Raw genomic sequence first — 26,820 nt, forward strand, 5'->3', positions numbered from 1 at the left:
CTTTGAGAGCTACCTGATAGAGTGCTCCATTCTTGACCGAGTACAGGCCTTCGTCGTCATGCCACAGAATCTGATCTTCTTTGAGGAAATGAATGCTTTGATGGAAGAATAACTTGAGCAAGAAAAAGGCCAACACGGAAGAGAGATGAAGAAAATCTCCAATTATGCAAATATGTTCTGATTGGCCTGTAAGATAACTAACCAAACTAATCACTACTTTCAATCTCAATCAAATTCCAAAAACAATCTATTTTCTATTCAAACTCAGGTGGTGATCGGCTAAATAAAGTTGCTTGAAAACTACTCGAACAAAGCTCTGGGGATATAGTACATTGTTTGTTAAAATTGAATATGTAGACAGAAATATAAAAGCATCATTGTTTGTTGAAATTGAATATGTAGACAGAAATATAAAAGCATCATTGTTTGTTGAAATTGAATATGTAGACAGAAATATAAAAGCATCTTGTTGAAATTTGTTCGAGATGTAGTGATTGATTTGGTATAACATATGTATCCATGACCAGGATGAAGCTTGGTCGAAATTAAGAAGGTTAGAATAATATGAGCTGACTTTCAATCTATGCCATTGATTCAATGACTTTAGATATGTCCACAACTCGTCTTGCTGATAATGTCCTATCTGTGACTTGTAAAATTTCTCTTATGAGTATTACATAAGCTGTTATGAAAGAGCCTTTGTTAGAGGAGTTGATTCTGCCTCATGGATGGCAAATAACTCAGCGACGCTTTTGAGTCCTCAAAGTGATGGTTCTCATTGTTGGACCTTCTTCAGCACTGCAGCTTACGGGACAGGAAACAAGGTTCCACAGGTCAGTTTGTTTGTAAATGTGTGTCTTGTTTAAATACTTATGATTATATGCTGGCATTGTGACACTTTTTCAACCAATAGGCTAGGCCTCTAGTTGAATCCATTCATCCTTCAGCTTGAGATCCCAAGCTATTGAAACATGGTTGCAATAAGTTCCCTTTTTTTTTCCCCCCACTTATTTATATAGAGTTTGAAATAAGATTAGCTTTATCTTCTCTTTTATACTTGAATCAATATGACATTTCAACTTTTATAGCAAAATTTTGTGCTGCGTTGATATGTATATGTTGCAATTTAGGCTTTCTGCAAGAATTTTATGATTGTTTTTGTCATTTATCAGGAAAGTATCGCAACTGCAACAGCATAGAAGGTAAAAACAGATATGCTCGAGGTTGTTGAGGCTACGTTCGGCCTGCCACGTCGGAAGTCCATTTATACTAGAGTCCAATTATGGTAAGGCTCCACTTTTATGGACATGACCCTGTAATTTCATTTAGATCATGTCCCATTTGGATCCCCTGTGACCTACTTGGGCAGTAACTATTGGCAGTAACTGTTTGCTGTTGCTGTTGCTTTAGAATGATTGGTTGACTTGGACAAGCATCAAGCATAATATTAATACGAAGGTAAGAAACAAGATTAGGCTCAGCTCGAGTTCTTCAAACTAGTGACACTTGAATTTTTTTTTTTTTTGGTTTCTGAGTTTGTCAACCACAGCGATGTTGGAAATATTCAGGTTCTTTTTACTGTGCTTTGTTGTATCAGGGGAATATGGCTCGGGAGGACAAATGGGATAAGACCCTGCAAACCAATTATATGAGTAAAGCCCAAGAACAAATGAGAGCCATAGTCTCTTTGTTTGCATTTGGGAAATAGTACATGAAACAATAGTCTCTTCGTTTGCATTTTTTTTTCCAACTCGCTGTAATTTTTATTTATATTGTGGGGTGTAAAAAGTTCTTCAACTAAATAAAGGAAAAAAAGAAATCATGTGTTGATTTAATTGTATATGTCTTTGTTCGTCTTTGATTGTAATTCTAAGGAAAATTTTATGATGTCGCAATTAAAAATACAGTATCAATACCGTAATTATTATGAACCGTTACATTATATCAACAGTTTACAATAATTATAAAATAATAATAATTTTTAATTAAATTACATCTAACCGGTTATAAGCCGGTTAAGTACTTTTTTAAAATAAAAATTTACCGGTATAACTTTAAAGGAAAAAAGAAGATTTACGTTTTGAAGAAATAAAAAAATATAAAGGGAAAACTCGTTCACATTGAAATCCCTAATTAACGAATTCCAAAAGAAACCTACTGTTGCGTTAGCTTCCGTTCAGGTGCACCGGCGATACGTCTGCAAATTGCAGCCATTAAGTTGATTTTCTGTCTTGTTGAGATTTGCCAAGATTATGGACAGTTATTGGCAAGATTATGGACAATTGTTCTACTGCAGTAATGGACGTAATTTGTTAGTCAACTTTCTCTTATAAGCAATTTCATTTTCTATTGTGTACAGCTAGCAATCAATCTCTTCTTTTTAGCCTTTTAGTTAGCTGACGCTTTTGTATATAAATGGTGTATAACAATAATAATAGAGAGATCTTTTCCCCTTTTTTTTACATGGTATTAGAGCATTACGGTCTTGGGAGAATATTTTCTTAGCTTTCCTTTAGTCACAAATGACGAAAGCTACTTCATCGAAAACAAAAACCAATGTTATTATCGATCCTTCGGATCCATTTTATCTTCATTCCTCGGATCATCCAGGAATTAGTTTGGTCACCAAGCCATTGAATGGTGATAATTACGCCACTTGGAGTCGGTCAATGAGTATTGCTCTAAGTACGAAAAACAAAACAGGTTTCGTTGACGGTTCAATCGATAAGCCACCGGCAGCCGATGAAAAACATGCCTTATGGCAAAGATGTAATGATATGGTATTATCTTGGATCCTTAATTCTATTGATCCTAATCTTGGTGATAGTGTATTGTATACAGAATCTGCAGCAGAGGTATGGGCCGATCTAAAGGAGAGATTTTCTCAAAATAATGCCCCAAGGATCTTTCAAATTGAAAGAGACATTGCTTCTTTACATCAAGGGACCATGTCCGTGGAAGCATATTACTCCAAACTGAAGGGCTTGTGGGATGAGCTCTCATCTTACAATGACATGTCTATTTGCACCTGTGGGGCAATTAAGGGAAATGAAGAACGAGAACAACGAGGGAAGGTAATGCAATTCCTTATGGGTTTAAATGATACATATTCTGCTATACGTGGTCAAATTCTCCTTATACAACCACTTCCTACAATTAGAAAAATTTATAATTTGATTCTCCAAGAAGAAAAACAACGTGATGTGGCTGTGTCTAGAGAAATCTTGTTGGCAGCAACACAAACCAGCAACAATGATAGCAGTTCGCATAACAAAGGGAGAGGAAAATTGCATTGCAGCCACTGCAACAGAGATAACCATACAATTGAGAAGTGTTTTCACTTGCATAGCTTCCCCCTTGGTCACAAATTTCACAAGAAGGGTGAGAAATCTAGAAATAAATCAGGGCCTACAGTTAACAACTCACAACTTGAAACGCCAAGTTTCACGCAAGAGCAATACCAACAAATCATGGCTCTCTTGAATAATGGTAATGCTCAACCTAAGGCAAATGTAGCAGGTCAGCTTTCCCCTTTTTGTCTTTCATCCCATATTAGCTCCTCTCATTCGAATAAATGGATAATAGATAGTGGTGCAACTCACCATATCACATCTACTCTTGATTTGTTATCTGAAGTAAGTCATTCTCCACACACCTCTGTTATACTACCCAACGGAAACAAGGTTCAAATAGACTCAATAGGCTCAACTAACTTTGGTTCTGATTTTTCTCTCTCAAATGTTTTCCATGTACCCTCGTTCTGTGTCAACTTGTTGTCTGTTAGCAAAATGACAAAGTCCTTGAATTGTTCAATCATTTTTTTTGCTGACTTTTGCATCTTACAGGACTTGGCAACGAAGAGGACGATTAGTCTGGGGAGACAACATGACGGTCTTTATTATTTTTCTCCAAACATTACACCTTCGCCTAATTTGCTCACTCCTCAAGTCAACCAGACATCTTCGCAACCAGATTTGTGGCACAAACGTCTCGGACACCCTTCCATCCACCCAATGAAACATCTTGCAGATTTAGTACCTGAAATTTCTTTCTCTTCAAATAAAGTTTGTGATATTTGCCCTTTGGCTAAACAAACAAGGTTACCTTTTGGTTTAAGTATTATTTCTACTAAAAAACCTTTTGAGTTAATTCATTGCGATATTTGGGGACCTTTTTGAGTATGTTCTCTTTTAGGTGCTTATTATTTTTTGACTGTTGTGGGTGATTACTCCAGACATACATGGATTTATCCTATGCGGTTTAAATCAGACACACAAAATTTTTTAAAATCTTTCTGTGCTTTTGTTTCTACACAATTCAATTATAAAGTTAAAAGGTTTCACACAGATAATGGTAAAGAATTTACTTCCATGCATAACTTCTTTAAGGATGAAGGAATCCTTTATGAGCATAGTTGTGTTTCCACACCTCAACAAAATGGTGTACTAGAACGCAAACATCGACATATTTTGAATGTAGCCCGAGCCTTGAGATTTCAATCTTATTTGCCTCTAACCTTTTGGGGTGAAAGTGTTATTACTGCAGTTTATCTTATTAATCGCATACCTACACCCTTACTCTCTCGAAAAACGCCATTTGAAATTCTACATAAAAAGCCACATACTTATGACCATTTGCGTGTGTTTGGATGTTTATGTTTTGCTACTAATGTCGAACCTCAACATAAGTTCGATCATCGTGCCTGTAAATGCATTTTTGTTGGGTATCCTTCGAGTCAAAAGGCTTACAAAGTTTATGATCTAGAAACTAAGAAGATTTTTTCGAGTCGAGATGTTATTTTTCATGAGAATGTATTCCCTTTTACAAACTCCAAATGTGATATCAATCATAATTTACAAGTTTTGCCTTTATCTATACCAGACCATGATGCTCAGTTAATTCCCATCGTTCCACAAGAAGACAATACATCTAATGAATCTCAACCTGTACCTTTACATAACCAGCCCACTCAACATATGCTAAGAAGATCTGATCGAATCCGAAAACCTTCCACTTGGCTCCGTGACTTTCATTGCTCACAGGCCACTCTGTTGTCCCCCAGCTCAATGTCATCTTTTGTGCTTCAGTCTCGGCAAGGTACATGTTATCCTTTAGTTAATTTTGTCTCTTATAATAATCTTTCCTCTTCTCATCACGCCTTTGTTGCATCTATCTCTAGTTCTGTTGAACCTAACACATTTGCCCAGGCTGAGCATGATCCCAAGTGGCGTGAGGCCATGAATTTGGAAATCGAAGCTCTTGAAGTCAATGGTACTTGAACTCTTACTACATTGCCCAAAGGGAAGAAACCAATTGGTTGTAAGTGGGTCTATAAAATAAAGTATCGTTCTGATGGCACAATAGAATGATACAAAGCTCGACTGGTAGCTAAGGGATACACTTAGATTGAAGGGATGGATTATCAAGAAACATTTTCCCCAGTTGCCAAACTTATTACTGTGCGATGCATTTTGGTTATTGCTGCTGCTAGAAATTGGCCTCTCCATCAACTAGATGTTCAAAATGCCTTCCTTCATGGTGATCTAGCTGAAGAGGTATACATGCTTCCGCCACCAGGTTATAGTCGACAGGGGGAGAACTTGGTTTGTCGACTTAATAAGTCACTCTATGGATTGAAGCAAGCTTCACGTAACTGGTATTCCAAGTTTTCTTGTGCCATTCGCAAAGCCGGCTTCAAGCAATCTATGGCTGACTACTCTCTTTTTACTAGAGTGCATGGAGACTCATTCACAGCAGTATTGATTTACGTTGATGACATGATAATAACAGGAAATGATCCAGCTGCAATAACAACTTTAAAAAAGTTCCTTGATGAACATTTTAGAATCAAGGATCTTGGAAAGCCAAAGTATTTTTTGGGAATAGAGGTGGCTCGTTCCAAGAAAGGCATTTGCATCTCCCAGCGTAAATATGTATTAGATATACTTGATGATATGGGACTCCTGGGAGCAGCACCAGCTTCTTTTCCTATGGAACAAAACTTGAAGTTTACGCCATCAAGTGGTGACCTTCTCAAAGACCCATCAAAATATAGAAGACTTGTTGGCCGTCTCATTTACCTCACAATCACAAGGCCTGATATTAATTATTCTGTACATCTTCTTAGTCAGTTTATGAATCAACCCCGCAAGCCACATTTAGATGCGGCAATTCGAGTCCTTCGATACTTGAAAGGAACACCGGGACAAGGACTATTTTTTCCAGCAGAAAATAATTTGAAGTTAATAGGTTATAGTGATGTAGATTGGGGAAGTTGTCCTACCACAAGGAGATCAGTCACTGGATACTGCGTATTTCTTGGTCCATCTCTCATCTCTTGGAAAACCAAAAAGCAAACAACGATTTCACGATCTTCAGTAGAAGCAGAATATAGAGCCATGGCAGCCATTACTTATGAGCTCACTTGGTTGAGATACCTCTTCAAAGATTTGCAAGTTAATTTCGTGATCCCTGCTAAGCTCTATTGTGATAACCAAGCAGCATTACACATCGCAGCAAATCTAGTGTTTCACGAACGAACAAAACATATTGAGATGGATTGTCACATGGTCAGAGAAAAGATTCAATCTGGGCATATTGCTACTGCTTTCACTTCATCACAAACTCAAGTTGCAGATTTATTAACCAAGCCTCTTGGAAAAGCCTTATTTCATACTCATCTTCGCAAGTTGGGCATCATTAACATCCATGCTCCAACTTGAGGGTGAGTGTTGAGATTTGCCAAGATTATGGACAGTTATTGGCAAGATTATGGACAGTTGTTCTGCTGCAGTAATGGACGTAATTTGTTAGTCAACTTTCTCTTATAAGCAATTTCCTTTTCTATTGTGTACAGCTAGCAATCAATCTCTTCTTTTTAGCCTTTTAGTTAGCTGACGCTTTTGTATATAAATGGTGTATAACAATAATAATAGAGAGATCTTTTCCCCTTTTTTTTACATGTTCAAATTGCTGAGTCGCTGTCGTCGCTGCCTCTATCTTGGTTTGGCCGTCGTCCCTGTGTAAGGTAAGTTTAATCCTCTGTCTCGCCGAATTGCTAAGCAATTTCGTTTTCTTTCATGGTCATAATTTGTTCACGGAATTGAATCTAAGAATTAAGAAGTTGCTGCAAAGTGTTTGGGTTTGCATAGTTTTCTTTCATGGTCATAATTTCTGCATTTGTTCACAGAATTAAGTTCCTGTGCAAAGTGTTTGGGTTTCTTGGCTAACGCAATTTTGTTTTCCTCCAATACTCTTTTCCTGCCAATCATTGCTTTGGAAGTTGCTTGAAGCGAAAACAGAGGTGAAAAAGAAGCAAAAAATAATATATGGATAAATTAAATTAAGAAATATAGAGCATGCACTAGACTTTGATATGATTTTTTCCTGTTATTACAAGTAATATGGATAAATTAGATTAATTGATTTATTTTGCAGGTAATATGGTTGCTTGAATACAGTAATATGTCCTATTCTGAAAACACATATTGTCGAATTATGTAATGTTCATTTGGTTCGTATCTTATAAGAATCTTAGCTGGACACTTATGAAATTGATGAAAGAAATTAGATGTAGCTGCTTGAGTTCACTACGGGCTAAGCATGGGGAAGGAAAGAGGGAATAAGTTTCCCAGTTGTAGTTTTAGTGCAATGGTCCATCTCTTAGAGATATATTTGTGTATATATAAATGGCAATTGAAACTGAAATTGTTGGTGATTTTTTTTTTGTGTTTCTGTTTGTTTTATATTTCACTTCGAGGAGAAGATTTGTTGCGGCGGGTTGTAATTTGCTTTCACAATTTGTGATGATCAGGTAGTTAGAGATATTTTATTTATTGTTGATCAATTATTATCGTTACTTAGGACACATAATTAATTCATACTCTCCTATAAGAATATCATTCAATCTGAGGGTCATAAGAAAGATTCAATTCATATTGGAGTGCCGGTCTAATTTCACGAAACATTAATTTTTTATATGTATCTTATTTTAGTTTCGGTCTAACTATTATTCCACTGTAATATATAGGTCAATTAATAAATCTATCTTGTTATCCATTAGAATGTTATTTTTTTTTTAGCCTAAATATATATGTTTAGGATGATTTTTGAATATGGGTGAATGATAAGAGCTAAAGGAACTCCTTGCGCATATTTTATTGCCTTGTGTGTGAGCTCTGTATAACTTGCATCAAGATGTCCTCCCGTAAAAGCACACTGACGGAAAAGCTTATGAGCATCAGCATATACTAATTCCTTCATTCGATATATTTGACTTAAGCTCCGAGTGTGGGTGAATGATATACAGTACTATATGAGTTATGCTAACTGTTGTGACCTTGATTTTGTATTATTGTGTGCATTGATTTTGGTTTATAAACAAATGTGTGGTGGCTCATGGATGGATGTATGGATGGGGATAATAAATAAATGAAAATATACATCAGACACAAGTAGATAAACTAAGGGTAAGGGATCAAAATTCTGAAACTGGAAGTGGGTTTTTGTCTCAAATATAATTGACGTGACAGAGAATTATGTGAAGTTGCAGATAAATTTTGGGTTTGATATGCTTTTGTTTATGGCCAAATTTTCTGCTGTATTTGGGATGATTTGCTGCTGTTTTTGGTTAAATTTTTCTTGTATTTTGGGCTTCATTTGCTGCTGTTTTTAGGTTAAATTTTCTGCTATTTCTAGGTAAATTGGCTGCTATTTTTCAGTTTATTTTTTGTTATTTTAAGATAAATTTATTGCTGTTTTGGGTTATATTTTTTGCTATTTTCAGGTAATTTTTTCTAGTGTTTTGGGCTTCATTTGCTGCTGGTTCTGGGCTAAATATTTTTCTGTTTCTGGGTAAATATACTGCTATTTTTCAGTTAATTTTTTTGCTATTTTTAGATAAATTTTTTGTTGTATTTGGGATGATTTGCTGCTGTTTTTGGTTAATTTTTTTTGGTATTTTTGGCTTAATTTACTGCTATTTTTAGGTTAAATTTTTTGCTATTTTTGGGTAGATTGGTTGCTGTATTTCAATTTATTTTTTTGTTATTTATAGATAAATTTACTACTGTTTTGGGTTTTTTTTGCTATTTTTAGGTAATTTTTTCTGGTGTTTTGGGCTTCATTTGCTGCTGGTTCTGGGCTAAATATTTTGTTATTTTTGGGAAAATATACTGCTATTTTTCAGTTAAATTTTTTACTGTTTTTGGATAAATTTTATGCAGTTTTTGGGATGATTTGTTGCTGTTTTTGGTTAAATTTTTATGGCATTTTGGGCTTCATTTGCTGCTGTTTTTAGCTTAAATTTTTTATTGTTTCTGGGTAAATTGGCTGCTGTATTTTAATTTATTGTATTTCAGGTTATTTTTCTATTGTTTTTAGATAAATTTACTGTTGTTTTTGGGTTATATTTTTTGCTGTTTCTAGGTAAGTATTTTTAGTGTTTTGGGCTTCATTTGGTGCTGTTTTTAGGTTAAATATTTTGTTGTTTCTGGGTAAATATATTGCTGTTTTTGGATAAATTTACTGATGTATTTGGGATAATTGGCTGCCGTTTTTGGTTAATTTTTCTGGTGTTTTGGGCTTCATTTGCTGATGTTATTATGTTAAAGTTTTTGCTGTTTCTGGATAAATTGGCTGCCGTTTTTCAGTTAAATTGTCTGCTGTTTTTAGATAAATTTATTGCTGTTTTTAGGTTAAATTTTTTGCTGTGTTCAGGTAAATTTTTCTAGTGTTTGGGCTTCATTTGCTGCTGTTTTTAGGTTAAATTTTCTGTTACTTCTGGGTAAATTTGCTGCTGGTTTACAGTTAAATTTTTTCCTATTTCTGGATAAATTTATTGCTATTTTTGTGTTACATTTTCTGCTGTTTCTGGGTAAATTTGTTGATGTTTAGATAAATTTATGACTGTTTTTGGGCTAAATTTTCTGCTGTTTCCATGTAAATTTTTGGTGTTTTGGGCTTCATTTGCTGCTGTATTTTGGTTAAATTTTCTGCTGTGGTAAAATTTGCTACTATTTTTAAGTTAAATTTTTTGTTGTTTTTGGATAAATTTATTGCTGTTTTTGGGTTAAATTTTCTGTTGTTTTACAGGATCCAAAAGTTGTGATATTTGACATTTCTTTTTGTGCCTAAATCTTCATGTATAGGTTTGTGTAAACTTGAAAATGGCTGAAATGATACAAATATACCCACTTCAAGGTCTAAAACATGATACTGCAATGGTGTTTCAACAGAAGATCAGGTACCTGTCTCTGGAAATGCTTCAATGAACATCTTCATTTCCTCCCCACCAAGGCCAGATAAGAGGCATATCCATGGCAATGACTCTACAACCTGAGGAACGAAATACACTTTGTAATCTAAATAAAGAAAGAAAATTGAATACAAGATAAATCTTAACAAGAGTCATCATATCAGATGAAAGATTCTTAGTCTATAAGCTTCTAAAACCTTAAGAGGTTGAACTTTCCTGCTAAAGTCTTCCCAGGTCATAAAAAACTTAAGATGGCAGTATATTAATAGTAGCTGAAAGATAGACAGATTAGCTCACAAGCATGGCTGCAAAATACATCACAGCCCCATTCAAAAGCAAAAAAGACCCAATTATATTGTCCGGTTTTGTATGCTTTGTTCTTTTACAAGCTCATCAAATTGGGCAAATTAATGTCTAAATAGTCCAATTTCCCTATGCTTTGTTCATTTATAAGCCCATCAAATTGATCAAGGCAGTACTTGTCTCTCCATCAGCATACAATATCTAAACACATAGTATGTTCAAACAAAGATGGAAAATAAGAAAAATTGAGTTTTTAGACAGGCAAGAAAAAAAAATTTCAATAGTATATTATTGCCAGCAAATAAATTTTAAACCAAAAAGTTCACGCAGGGAATTATGTTCTTGGAAAACACAATACTCTTATTCTGCTCCAAAAGACATTACCAAACACATTTGTCAAAACTATTCTTGAAAATCATTAGAAAACACAATTTTCAAATATTCTAAGTCTAAGCTTCTTGTCTTCATTCTCGATAATAATTTGTGAAAAAAATAAAAATTCTAAAATGATTTTCCAAATTGCTTACCTCGCATGATGCGCTCCAAACCGATCTGCAAAGTTTTGGAGTTGGAAGACAATTTTAGGGATAAAACTAGCGGATGCTTTTGGTGCTCTTCTTGGTTTCTTTCATAGCCTTACCATCACCAGAATCTGAACGACAATCTGCATGTTATCTCTTCGACAATCTACATTCCCAACTATTTGGATTGTGATTGACGGTTTCACGGTTCATGAGCCAGCAGATTCAGGTTCGGATTTGGCGAATCTTGGCTTAAAATTTAGGAGAACTGAGACAGAAATTCACATTTGGGAATGAACATTAGGGGTGGACAGGGCAGTGCTTTTTGTTTTGATTTTTTTTCTTCTACAGTGACATTGAGAGTCAATGAGAAATGTTTTTTTTTTCAGCCTTTTATTTTCAAAAGAGGGGAAAAAATCGATAGTATAAAAAAAAGTTTTTTTTTTTACTTTTTTGCTGTTGATGCTGCCATAATTGTTATAATATTGAATTTTTTTAATAAATAATAACTATAAAAATATTTTAATAAATTATTATAAATTTTAATTAGGTAATATTAAATAAATAAATTATAATAAAAGATTAATAAATTATAATTATAATAATATTATAATAAATAATAATGAAATAATTTCATACTGATAATAATAACAATAAAATTATAAATATAATAATATTTTTACTAAATAATAATATAATAAAATAATAATAATAATAACTTATTATTATAATAATTATTATAAATTTTGAACACAATAATATTTTCATAAATAATAATCATATAACAAAATCATGAAATTAATAAATAATAACAATAATGAATTAGTAATCATAATTATAATACTATTTTAATAAATATTATGATGATGATGATGATTATTATTATTATTATTATTATTATTATTACCACCAATTGACAATAATCAACAAAGGGCATTTAAGTAAATTATGATAATTCATTCTGATTCCAAGACAAATTAAACGCATCGATGGAAATGAATCTCATTCCGACTTTAATTTCTACAGCTCAAATAAATAACTTATTCTTATTCACATTCTTGATTCTGATTGTAGCCCGTTCCGATTACTGATTAGTAAATGCACCATGAGCAAATTATTGTGGTTTAATTGGGTCTGTTTTTTTCAAACCTAATTAATAATTAGTTTGGGTTGGATAAATTATAATTAACCAGTCTAACCCAACCAAATCTACTATAATAATAATAATAATAATAATAATAATAAGGATAATGATAATGTGTTAATTCTCAGTTGCAAAATTATAAAGACTTAAATGGCTTATCTAATTTTTTATTCTTTTTAATCTTTTAATAGAAGAGGCTATTTCATTCTTGCATTTGCTGCTCTAGACTACAATTCCTAAACCAAAATCACACTCTCTTATAAGTAAATTTATTATTTTATAAGATTAATATAAAAGTAAGTTGGTTTTAATTTCTTTTTATTTTTTAGTGAATACTTAACGGCACATAATTATATATCACTTTCATTTTATTTTTGTATATGATGCTAGCTAATTATCTAAAAAGTCTGAATTTAGAATTGGAAAAGGAGATGCATGAGAAATAAAGTCTATATGCTTTTTGTGGAAATTTTCTTAATTTAAAGATAGTTAATTTATTAACTTTCTTTATCGTACACTAGATAGTGAATGAAAATTTCATGTTATAAAAGATTTATATTTGATTTTAATAAGTTTCATTCCAAGTTTCATATCATTTTCACTGTTCAATTTAAAATTTTGATTTAACCTTCAACCTAATCAACTTAACCAAACGATATAAGGTTTGAGTAGAATTGGGTTAAATAAGTTCATTTAGTAAAGTTGGGTGGATTTTATCTCAACTCATTAAAAAGTAGACCATGTTAGAATTTCACTAACCCTATCAAACCCAACTCATGCCCACCCTTATATTATTCTATCTAAATCATAAATGCCAATAATCCAACTCTTTAACCATTTTCACATTGGATTAAGTTGAGCCAATTGACCTAAACTACATAACTTAAATTCCAACTAAATGTGAAATAAGACAAAAAATTTCTAAACCACACGTATGACTGGTAGATTGAAGGTAAAACGGATAAATTAGCGTTAGAGTGGTAAATTGGTCTACAAAATTAAAAAAATAGAAAAAAAAATTTGTAAATTGACATTAAGTATGAAATGAAATAAAAGATTTGTAATTCACACTTGGAAATAGTAAAAAAAGGGAAAATGAGTAAATTAAAGTTGGAGTGGTAAATTAGAAGAAAAAATTGCAAACAAAATAAAAACTTAGAAAAATCACATAAATCTTGTAAAATGACATTAAGTGTGAGATAAAACAAACAATTTGTAAATCACACGTAAGACTAATAAATTGATGGAAAAAGAGAGTAAATTAATGTTAGAGTTGTAAATTGCAAGAAGAACTTGTAAACAAAACAAAAATTTAGAAAAATGAGGTAGAACTTGTAAATTGACATTAAGTGTAAAATGAAACAAAAAATGTGTAAGCCATACATAAAATTAGTAAATTGATGGGAAAATGAGTAAATTAACAATGGAGTTGTAAATTACAAGAAAAAAGTGTACATAAAACAAAATATTGAAAAAATGACTTAAAATTTGTAAATTAACATTAAATGTAAAATGAAACAAAAAATGTGTAAACCATACATAAAATCAGTAAATTGATGGAAAAGCGGGTAAACTAATAATAGAGTTGTAAATTAGAAGAAAAAAGTGTAAACAAATCAAAAACTTGAAAAAATGACTTAGAACTTGTAAATTAACATTAAGTGTAAAATGAAACAAAAAATGTGTAAATCAAAAATAAAATTAGTAAATTAATGAAAAAAATGGTAAATTAATGATGGAGTTGTAATTTACAAGAAAAACTTGTAAACAAAACAAAAACTTATAAAAATGACATAGAACTTGTAAATTGACATTAAGTGCGATATGAAACAAAAAATGTATAAATCACACATAAAACTACGAAAATTAATGGAAAAAATGGTAAATTAATGTTGGAGTTGTATATTTGTAAGAAGAACTTGTAAACAAAACAAAAACTTAGAAATATGACATACAACTAGTAAATTGATATTACATGTGGAATGAAACAAAAAATATGTAAATCACACATAAAACTAATAAATTAATGAAAAAATGGGTAAATTAATGGAGTTGTAATTTGCAAGAAGAACTTGTAAACAAAATAAAAACTTATAAAAATGACATAGAACTTGTAAATTGACATTAAGTGTGAAACAAAATAAAAATGTATAAATCACACCTAAAACTAGTACATTGATTGAAAAATTGGTAAATTAATGTTGGAGTTGTAAATTACAAGAAGAACTTGTAAACAAAACAAAAACTTAGAAAAATGACATAAAACTTGTAAATTGATATTAAGTGTGAAATGAAACAATAAATTTGTAAATCACACATAAAACTAATAAATTAATTGAAAAATTGGTAAATTAATGTTGGAGTTGTAAATTACAAGAAGAACTTGTAAACAAAACAAAAACTTAGAAAAATGACATAAAACTTGTAAATTGATATTAAGTGTGAAATGAAACAATAAATTTGTAAATCACACATAAAACTAATAAATTAATGAAAAAAATGGTAAATTAATGTTGGAGTTGTAATTTGCACGAAGAACTTGTAAACAAAACAAAAACTTAGAAAAATGATATAGAACTAGTAAATTGACATTAATTGTGAAATGAAACAAAAAATGTATATATCACAAATAATACTAGTAAATTGATGGAAAAATGGGTAAATTAATGGAGTTGTAATTTGCAAGAAGAACTTGTAAATAAAACAAAAATTTAGAAAAATGATATATAACTTGTAAATTGATACTAAGTGTGAAATGAAATAAAAAATGTGTCAATCACACATAAAACTAGTAAATTAATGGAAAAATAAGTAAATTAATGTTAGAGTTGTAAATTGAAAGAAGAACTTGTAAACAAAACAAAAACTTGTAAATGTTGCATAAAACTTGTAAATCTACATTAACTTGTAAATGCTTCATAAAACTTGTAAATCACACATAAAATTAGTAAATGTAACCTAGAACTTGAACAAAAAAGAGTAATTACCTACTACTTAGGTAACAGGTTACCTATTTATTTAAAATTAATGGTAGAAATTTTTTATTTAAATCTAACGATTCACGCCCATTACGGCATCAATGCCGTAAATTTAATTACGGCATTATAGAATGATCCGTAATTCTAATTAAGATTAAATTTATAAACTGCATTGAGGAATTACAATAAAAGACGAACAAAGACATATACAATTATGATAAATTTATTTATCAGGACTTTTGAGAAGAACGAGAAGAAGCTCACATCTACAGAGGGGTGCCATTTGTCCCACCTCATCGAAGGGATGTTAAAGATTTTTAATGGGCTAAGACAACATGGCCCTGCTTAGATATTTTGGGCTTTTACCAACAAGTTCCTGATCACACCCCTCAAACCTCCTTATCAAACCTTTTTTTTTTCAAAAAATAAAAATAAAATCACTAAATAACTAAATACAATTTAATTTCTTTCTTTATTTTTAAATAAAAAGTTAATTAAATATTTAAATAAATTGTTATTTTAACAAATATTTTATTCCTACCCCATTTTATAATTATTTTTGATTTCAATAAAAAATATATTTTGAGAAAATTATAAGAATTTAAAATTATAAAAATAAAAATTATAAATATATTTTAAGATTTTAGGATTTGTATGTAATTTATGAATAAAAACCTTAAAAATATACAATTTTTTTTAAAATAAAAAATTTCATAGAAAGATGGTTAACTTTAATATATGTACGTGTATTACTTGTATTAAAGGTATTTTAGACAATGGTAAATTTTGAATTAATTTTTTTAAAATTGATTATTTTTAAATTATTTTTATTTTTTAAAATTTTAAATTATTTTTATTTTATTTTATTTTATTATAAGTAAATTAAGATTTTTAAAAGGTAAGGAAAATTATATTTAAATAGTCGGGGAATAATTAGAAATTAACTCAAAAATAACATTAAAAATGCTCCGCCCTTACAACCAATTGTTTACTCGTCTCGGCAACCTAGGGTTGGTTCGTCACCGGAAATAAGCTAGATCTAGACTCTCTGTGTTATGGGTGCAGGCTGAAAACAGAGGGGACGAAGAAAGAGGATCTGATTCCGACGGTTTGGATTCAATGTGATGAGTTCCTTATGATAAGCAAGCTGAAGAGAGCTGAAGAAGGAGGCAAGATCAAGATCTCGAGGAAATTCAGCGATGGATGAAGCGAGGGTTCTAACTCTCACTTTTTAAAAAAACTTATGCATATTCTTTCATGTGCTGTAGATAGGCCCTTCAACCTCGGAAACCTCACCATGGACTGGGAGCGAAGGAAGTGGGATCTGATGGTTGGCATTGTAGGTGGCAAGCTGCAAAAGAAAGATGACGTTTTCAAAGTTGAAGGGCCTTTCTAGAGCACTGGAATCCATTCATACTTCAGCTTGAAATCCCAAAACACAAGGCCTTTTGTGCATATTTGTTTAGACTTTGCACTAAGATTGGCTTTATTTTTCCCTTTTGGACTTGAATCAGTATAACATTTCAATGTTACAGCACACTTTGGTGCAGAATATGTAGATCTGTATGGTTTGCAAATGAGGCTTTCTGCAAAGACTGTTATGAATTTTTTTTTTAAATCATTTATTAGGAAATTTTCCCAACAGCAACACCAGAAAAGGTGAAAACAGGTATGCTTGAGGTTGTTATAGCTGCCGCTTGGCCTACTGAAATGTTCATTTAGTCCAATTATGCTAAGACTCCACTTTTATGGGCATTATCTTGTAATTTCATTTTTATCACGTCCCGTTTGGATCTCCGTGACCTACTTGGCCTGTAGCTATTTGCTGTTGGTGTTGCTTTTGAATTAGTGGCTGATTTGGACGCGCTTAACAAGTTATTGTGTGGACTCTAGTTATATTTTTTTGTTATGCTTGTCTGAGAAAAGAGATGGAACATGTCGTTCCAATTTATTGAATATTTAAAATAACTTGAGAATTTCATAACTAAGAAAATTCAAGGTTCCTTTTTGAATTTTTTTTTGGGGTTTTTTTGTTTGGTGGGAGGGGGGGGGGAATTGGGGCCAAGGGGATGTGTAGGGATGCAGCTCTTCCGTCTAACACTCCAAAGTATTTCTTGTATCTTGGATCCTCGCGGAAGGACTGGTATTTGTGGCGATTGGCTGTTGGGTTCAAGTTTTGAGTCAGCTGCCTTAAGTGGCCAGCTCATGCCAAGCATGTAAGCAAGAATGTGATTTTCTTTTGCTTATTTGGTTTCTTTTTTGTGCATAGAAATATATATTTCATGATTGATAATTAACATCAAATAATAAAATCTGTAACAACATGTTTACCCCTGTATATGGACATCTAAATATAAATAGTATATTGGCTTCAGCTCTGTTTGAAATATCAGACAATTTTCAATCGTAAGCTTGAAGCATGATTATTCATATATAAATACTGTAATTGGTCTATCTTGATTGTAGATTATTTAGGAAGTTGTGGAGTTCATTTTGAGGAGTTTGCTGTTGGTTTACAAACAAGTTTTCTGCCACTCGAAGGACATGATATTGGGCAATTTCTAGGTTTAGAGTCTATGGAAAAAGACGAAGCTCAAGCATATCAACCTATCATTTGAATCATTAAGCAGGCCATGAAAATTTCTACAGTTGTTAAGGTATGCTTCTATCTACACACTGTTTATGGATTTATGATTTTTACTTTGGTTGCCCCATATTTAATTCTCTTGCTTTTATAGCTTGGAGTATTAGATTGCAGTGATTGATGAGAGTGAATGCTTGTTTAATGATAATTGAAACAATTTGCTATCAACAGTGTAGCATGTGTTAATCGTTGAATATTGTTTTTGTGACAACGATTTTGTGTATCATTAATTGCATGTAGCCATTGTGATGCTTAGTTTATATGAAAATTAGGCTAGCCCAATCTTTTTTGGATTTTTTGTTATGATTATCTCCATGTTTGTGATTGAGGTGTTGTGACTTTTAATTTATTGAGGAATGGAATTAAAACATTAACTGCTTAATAAAAATGGGTGTTTATCAAATATCTTAGCTAAAATGCTGTCAAAATTATACCGCCACCAAAATAGGACTCAACTCGAGTTATTCAAACTCTTGAAACTTGAATTTTGTGTATCTGAACTGGGTGCTCAGTTAGTCAATCGCATCCATGTAATGATTCGCATTTATTTATTTATGTTACTATGCTTTGCTGTACCTGGGGAATCATGGCTTGGGAGGAAGAATCGGAACCAGAATGATATGTCCTCAACCTCTGATATTTGGTCATGCTGCTCATTTCATTGCTGCGAATGATTCTCAGTTTCGTCCATTGGTTGACTGGAAGGTGGAATCAGTGTTGGCATGCGCATACGGGATCATCAATATTGACAGATCACCATTCCCGCTTGTGCTAACCGTTCGATTGACATACTTTTACCATGGAGGGTTGAGATTTCGCCACGCCACCATGCGTGGAATACACTCACTGCATTGGGTCATACACCCAACCATTCTTGTCTTATTAGGAAGCAATCTTGTTTGTTCATTGTATTGATCCGATGTTCCACATTTAGCCACGTTTCCCCTTTCACTCAGCGAACGTTGTTGACCACATCTGAACCGTTGGATCGAGCATCAAGTTTTCCTCAATGCATGCTCACCATGATTATTACGGTCACAGGATTTTAAAATGGAAGTTTTGTCTTCGGATTGAATTGAAAAGGTCGCGTGATTTGGCTGAAATAATAAAATTTCTTCCCTTTTCCTTTTTTCTTTTTCAATTTCTGGCTTTTGTATGTAACTTTTGTAAATTAATTAACAAAATATGTGCTTTATTTTCCACTATCTGTGGTTAATTTTATCAAGGTAGGGTGAGGTGAAGCTCTTCATAGAAAGATATGATTTAGTTAAGTTTTATTTTTTTTAATTGGGGAAAAAAGATGGTAAACTTTAATATATTTATTTGTATTAATTACACTAGAGGTCTTTTAGAAAATGGTAAATTTTTATAAATTGATTATCTTCAAACTTTTTTTTTATTTGAAAATTTTAAACTGTTTTTATTTTATTTTATTTTATTATAAAAAAAGGAGTAAATTAAGATTTTTAAAAGGTAAACAGAATTATATTTAAATAGTCCAGGAATAATTAGAAATTAACTCAAAAATAACATTAAAAATGCTCCGCCCTTATTACCACTAAGTCTATGCGTGTTTTTGTGTTTGTGTGTGTGTATACAGATCCATTGTTACTCATCTTCGACAGCCTAGGGTTGGTTCGTCATCGGAAATAAGCTAGATCTAGACTCTCTGTGTTATGGGTGCAGGCTGAAAACAGCGGGGACGGAGAATGAATTTTCCCTTTTTAACTTGAATCAATGTAACATTTCAATGTCATCGCATGCTTTGGTGCAACATTTGTAGATAGGTATACGTTGCAAATCAGGCTTTCTGCAAGACTGGAATGAATTCTTTTTTATCATTTATTAGGAAAATTTCCCAACTGCAACAGCAGAAAAGGTTGAAATAGGTATGCTTGAGCTTGTTGTAGTTAGGGGTGGCAAAGCGAATAAATGAATCGAATCCGAATTGAATCGTAAACGAATTGGGTTAAAATTTTATTGAGTGAGATTCGATTCGTTTAATAAATGAATCGAAATCTCAGAATTTGAATTCGCTTCGTTTATTAAACGAATATTCGGTTCGATTCGTTTAATAGAATTAATAAACAAATATAATCGAATTCGGATTCGTTTACTATTTGTTTATTCTTACGAATTCATAATGAATCGAATTGAATTTAGATTCGTTTACAATTCATCTGTAAACTACAATATTAACCTTCAAATTTTAAAAAAATTTCAAATAAATTTAAGGACAAAAAAGTAATTTAATTAAACGAATGGACCATATTCAATTCGTTTATAACTCATTTATTAAATTGAAACGAATAAACGAATCAATATCTTTAAACCTGAATATGATTTGTTTAATTAGCAAATCGATTGAACTCATCCATTTATTAAACGAATCAATTTTTTCAAATGCAAATCTATTTAATTTGTATAGAATCAAATCGAATAAATGAAGCCTAAGTCAGATTGCCACCGCGAGTCGGAGCTGCGCTTGGCTTTAGAAGTTGGCTTTAGAAGCCCCTTTTTTTCTCAAGAGTCCAATTATGCTATGACTCCACTTTTATGGGCATTACCGTTTAATTTCCTTATTTTTTTAATCGTGTCCCATTTGGATCATTGTGACCTACATGGGCTGTACCTATTTGTGGTTTATGTTGCCTTTGATTTCGTGGTTGATTTGGACAAGCTTAATAAGTTACTGTGTGGACTCTAGTTTTATTTTCTTGTCATGCTCGTTTGAGAAACGAGATGGAACATGTCATTCCAATTTATTGAATATTTAAAATAACTTAGAGAATTTCATAATTAAGAATATTCAAGATTTCTTTTTCATGATTTATGTAATTTTTTCCTTCTTTTGGGGGGATGTGTAGAGATGCAGCTCTTCCTCACTAGTGCTCCAAGTATTCCGTGTCGCGGAAGGGCTGGTATATGTGGCGATTGGCTGTTGGGTTCAAGTTTTGAGTCAGCTGCCTTAAGTGGCCGGCTCATGCCAATCATGTAAGCAAGAATATGATTTTCTTTTGCTTATTTGGTTTTACTTTTGTGCATAGAAATATATATTTCATGATCGATAATTAATACCAAATAATAAAATCTGTAACACAACATTTATCTATACCCCTATATACGGACATCTAAATATAAACTAGTAAATTGGCTTCAATTCTGTTTGAAATATCAGACAAGTTTCAATCATGAGCTTCAAGCATGATTATTCATATATAAATACTGTAATTGGTCTCTGTAGATTGTAGATTATTTAGGAAGTCATGGAGTTTGTTCTGAGGAGTTTGATGTTGGTTTGCAAACAAGTTTTCTGCCACTCGAAGGACATGATATTGGGCAATTTCTAGGTTTAGAGGCTATGGAAAAAGACGAAGCTCAAGCATATCAACCTACCATTTTAATCATTAAGCAGGCATGAAAAATGCTTGCTGCGTCTATTACAGTTCTTTTTACAAAATGGCTTTCAATGTAAATTGTTAATTTTTTTTAATAGAATTAAAACCATTCTGTATGTATCATATGTAGCCTTTAAAGATTATTACGACCTTTATTGCTTTAAGCCCCACTTCTTGCCGCTGTTAGCGATAAGTTGAAAACAGTAATGGTTCCTTTTTATCCACGTTACACATAACACTCATTCAAGAATCTAGAGATTACTTAACCGTGTTGTAATTCAAGAGTAGTGTCCAACTTGGCCTAGTGGCAGCTTCTTAAAGCAAGAGTTTGGCCCAGAGGATTGTTGCTCTCCACCAGATGCGTTTGGACTTAAGCTGAATTCGCTTTTGTTGCCAAGTTCCAATGAAAAAATGTAACTAAAAAAAAAAAACCCCATGATTGAATCTTTGTGGAAAAATGATCTGGATGCAATGCTGTTGCGTAGTGTGGTTTAGTTAATTATCCACAACAAAAGAGTTATAAAAATATGTTACGTGTCCCATTACTTATTGAATCATTTTTTGGCATCCACACTTATTATAGAATAACTAATTTTTTTTATAATGGTTATTCAAACAGTAAAAAATGCCAAAATTTTTGAGTAAAATGGTCGTTGTTATTGTTTTTTTTCCTTTTAAAACGGTGCCTTTGCTATATGAGGGGAATCATGGGAACCAGAATGATTGGTACTGATTCAAGGTCCCATAATGATCACAGTTACAAGGAAGATAAGAACCTAAAATTAATTACATGGTCACGTGATTGCAGTTGCATGGGCTGCATGGCGGCCGACCGCTGTACCATGACTGCAATTCCTGCACAGTAACAAGCAAGCTGTTTTACATATATATATGCCACGTTGACAATTAGCTTATTTAGACAAACATCTTATCAAGGCACAAACGAACTTGAACGTAAAGCAATAATATCCCAGCAACTAATTGTCTTAAAATAATTATTGTAATTCTTCAGAATACACAACCACAATTTTGAAGTTTTGAAAGAAATTAAGCGACGAATGCACCGAAAGCTTTCCTCCCTAACCCCAATTGATTACTTACGTAACCGTGCATGTTTGGCCCACCTTCAGTGCATCTTTTTTTGATTTTGGCTACCTTATCACGAAACACAAATGGAAGGGGACTCTGACTTAAGTCTCAATTGACGAAACAGTAGTGCTAAACAAACAAATATTGGGGACTCTGACACATATGTGAGGTGAGGAAATATTACAACATTTAGACTAGGAATGTAAACAAATGAATAAATAAATATATTACTGGATTTAAGAAAATGAAGCCGGTGGCGAGTACAAAGGAGCTCTTATGTGTTGATTCCCTAATATCGTGTGCACTTCCTCATATACAATAAATTTTGAATTTTTTGTTGTTGTTATCTATGTCATAATTGTTATAACATTAATTTTTTTTCAAATAAGGATAAAATTGATAGATTTATGATTTTATTATAACACACACAGTCAAATATACATCTAAAATATATGTAGAACCACTACCACCTTATATATATATAAAAAAAAAAAAGTGTTTACAACAGGTTATCAAGGCATACCATTAGTACTAAATTATGTAAATCAAGTTTCTTTTCCTTCATGCCATGTCCTTTACGGGTCGGCTGATTCGGTTTTGGTGCTTGTTGTCGATGAGCATATAATATATACATATTTTACTCTTAATTATATAATTACTAATTATTATTATTTGTTATTTTTAATTAATTAAATTATTTTGTTGAATGAGGAATTAATTAGAGATTATGGATAAAAAAGTATAAAAAATTTTAATTTAGAAAGAAATAAAAATTAAATTAGAAGATAAAATTACAGTCGAGAATTAATGAAAGTCCGAAACCAAAAATCAAAGTCAACTTCCTTAATAATGAACGGTGGGCATGCATTTAGAAGACAAACATTTGGTGATGGCAATTGCATTTGCATGACATTATATATTATGGAAAGTAATTTAAAGGGACCTGTGACTTGGCTTTCAAAGGTGGACATAAACTGATGGATTATGGTATTGACAAATAATGATGACATAAAATAGTAAAATTGACTTTAGAATTGGAAATAGAATCCCGATTGAATTGGGCCAATTAATGCATATGGAATCCTTTTCATAATTGGTGGCCATGGTGGAAGTGTGGCTGGTGCTTGCAAAAGATGCAGCTGCCATACTCATTTCAAAAACTTTCCGATCCAATGAGTTCTACAGGAGGATTTATAAATTAAGTAATATAATTTTGTATATTTTTAAAATAAAAACTTTAATTGCGCACCACTTGAGTTCTTATCCAAAACTACCTTTCCTGGTAAAGCCAAAGCATTTTGTGTTTTCTTACACGGCAAAATATTTTTTTTTTTAATTTTTGAAAGGAAAAAACCTTCATTTCACAAAAGAAAATAAGTACAGCAAATGAGGAGGGAATGAACCCATCCACACAACAGTTTCAAGTCTCTCTAAAGCTAACAAAACATTGTTTGTTACATAAACAGTTCACGGCAAGAAGAGCAGCCATTTTTGACTTTTTGGAAGGGAATAATATTGGAATAAGCTTTCGAATTTACCGATTACGAATTACGATGGCTTTCTAAGCAAATGGGATCTGAGATGGACCGATGGTTAAGTTGAGGGGAAAATTACAGATAGATTCCATCTTCAAATATAAGTTAAAAATATTTGAAGTTTTAAACTTAATTTTAAATAGATTGTGATACTTTATTCTTTTTAAATTTAAAAACGTTATATTTAATTTCTTATACTAACAATTTAAATTATTTTACGATAAAAAATCCATATTATCTCTGATCAATTTAAGTGATTTTACAAAGAGTAACATCCATCAAAACGATTTTTTGTGTATGTGATATGATAATATTATCCTTTATAAATTAAGTGAAGGTAGTTCCATTTGATTCCATCACATCCTGGATTATCTGTCACTTTTATTTACATAAAAAATATACATTCTCTCATTGACAACATATAAAATAAGCTTCACCAAGTCTTTAAAAACTGTATTGCCTACGTTGTTTATGTTTTTCAGTTTTTAAGCCAAGAAAAATGAAAGAGAATTAAAGATTACATAATTAGGTAATTAACTCAAATTATTAAAGACAATATTGTCATAACACCTGCATTCATTTTCATGGATGTCTACAGATTGTAAAATAACTTAAATTGATTAAGGTCAATAGGAACATTTCATTGTAAAATAACTTAAATTATTAGTGTATGGGGTTTAGTACAACATTTTTAAATTTAAAGGGTTAAGTGTCATAACCTATTGAATCTGAGTATAAATATTTCTAACTTATATTTGAGGAGGAATATGTAATTCTTCCTTTAGTTAAGTTTCTAATCAATTTACAAAATGACTTTCCATGTAAGTTATTAATTTTTCAGAATTAATGAAACCCAAGGAGAGATAATAACAATTTGTTCATTTACATTAAAAAAAAAAATGTATCCACCTAGTTTAAATTTACACATCCTTTATATGGCTGTTGTGTGTACAAAAGAATACAGACACACACACACAGAGAAAAAGAGGGAGGGAGGGAGACAAAAAGAGGAATAAAAAGAATATCTAAGTTACGAAAAATTAAAAATAATAACAAAATTGTTTTAAGGACTAACGATTAAAGAAACAGGGAAACAAATTTTTTCTTTTCATTCAATAATCAATACTATTGAAAAAAAAAATATTTAGACTAAGAATGTAAATAAATGAATAAAAAACGCATAACTGAATTTATGAAATGGAGCTGATGGAGTACTAAGGAGTTCTTTTATATATATGTGCGCGCGCGCACACACACACAGAATATAAAGCAAAATAAATGATATATCGACTACATCGGCAATTAAACAGAAACGAGTGAAGAATGATGATACAAGTACGTAAAAGAGAAATGATGAAGGATCAGCAACTCAGGCACAAACTGATGTACACAAGACTAGACTAGCTCAGCCCAGTAAGCAAAGCCGGACACTACAACAAAATTGAGATATATATAGCATCTAAAATGTGCTACTAAAAGTAAAGGTACCACTTTTAGAAGTGATATGTTAGTCCATGTTAATAAAAATATATCTTTTGGTAGCAGTTATGGAATGTTATAAATTACATTTTGTAGCATGAAATAAAAGTTATATATGTATTTTTAGTAGCTTGAGGTAGACGTTACTATTTCATAACTCGTAGCATTTATAAAATGCTACTAAATACCTTGCCATAGCATTTATAAATGCTATCAAATTCTAAGTCATAGCATAATAAAAATGCTACAATATTCTCTTATGATTTATAGCATTTTTTTATTGCTTAAAATTACAAATTTTGGTAGCATTTAAACATTGTTATTATATTTGGTAACAATGTATCATCGTTGTCATCATAAGTTTAAAGAAATTGCTAATTAGCTTGGATATTTATATCATTCATCTTGATAATAATACAAAACTTTCACAAATACAAGCTTATAATCCAAATGAACAAAAAGTACCATATATTATATCAAATATTGCATCAAGGTCATAAGTTGAAGATAAATATCAACTCCAAATAAAAATTATGCTTGACTATGAACAAGGGCAAAACTATGTTGCAACATGAGTTTGGTACCCCTTCTTTTTGTCTTTTTCAAAATCAACTACCATGGAGTCCTGTTATTTGTTATGAAAACAAAAAAGCTAAAAACTTTTAAATTTTTACACATTAGTCCTGCACCTACACTAGCATCATTTTTCTCACCCATTTTAATTAAAAGATAATTAAAATTATTTTCAATATAGAAATAGAATAATAATAATAAATTATTACTCTTATTTTTTAATTAATTACAAAAAGATATTTTACATTAAAAAATATAGACAATCACTGGTGAACACTGCTTCTTTACGTGCAATAACATTATTAACCAAAAGGGGTCATGAAGGGTACCATTAGACTTGAAATTGGATGATCTACGCAATGATAGCCTCAATACTAGAAAATGGTGATATGTAGAGTTGCACTCCCCTTCCAAAATAACTGCGACCATAACTACACCACAAAAACACAACAAGTTACATTGCACTACCACCTTTTTTCAATTTAGAGACCGTCATTTGGTTGTTAAAGGCAATGAACCTTGAAATGTCATTTAATCATAGGGTCTTACTACAGTTGTTTGCATTGGAAGGTGTCTCTATCGCCAATACATCCATTTATCCAGCAACATTGTCACCATTACACAGATATGAGAATTTTGAATCTGTTGATAATATTTGTTTTTCTATTCACTCACTTTTATTTCTTAGTGATGATGTCGTCATTGTTGTCATTGACGGTGCAATAAATTTTAGCAATGTTATTTTGATTTTTCATCTAATTTACAAAACTTAAATATTAATTATAATATTCAATTTTAGTCTCGTATGCTTAAAAAATACTAATATTTAAGTTCATGGATGGATATAAGATAAATCAAATCCAGAGTATTTTGGATGGATATTATCCAATCTATTTGGACC

At 31.6% G+C, this 26,820-nt stretch overlaps 1 pseudogene; it reads left to right on the forward strand.

Annotated features, from left to right (window-relative positions):
- The window catches only part of LOC18034934, a 40,899-nt pseudogene extending 21,962 nt beyond the window's left edge, over positions 1–18,937 (forward strand).
- Positions 18,938–26,820: the final 7,883 nt, after the last annotated feature.

The sequence above is a fragment of the Citrus clementina genome, unplaced genomic scaffold (genome assembly GCF_000493195.1).
Source record: "Citrus clementina cultivar Clemenules unplaced genomic scaffold, Citrus_clementina_v1.0 scaffold_8, whole genome shotgun sequence".
NCBI lineage: Eukaryota > Viridiplantae > Streptophyta > Magnoliopsida > Sapindales > Rutaceae > Citrus > Citrus x clementina.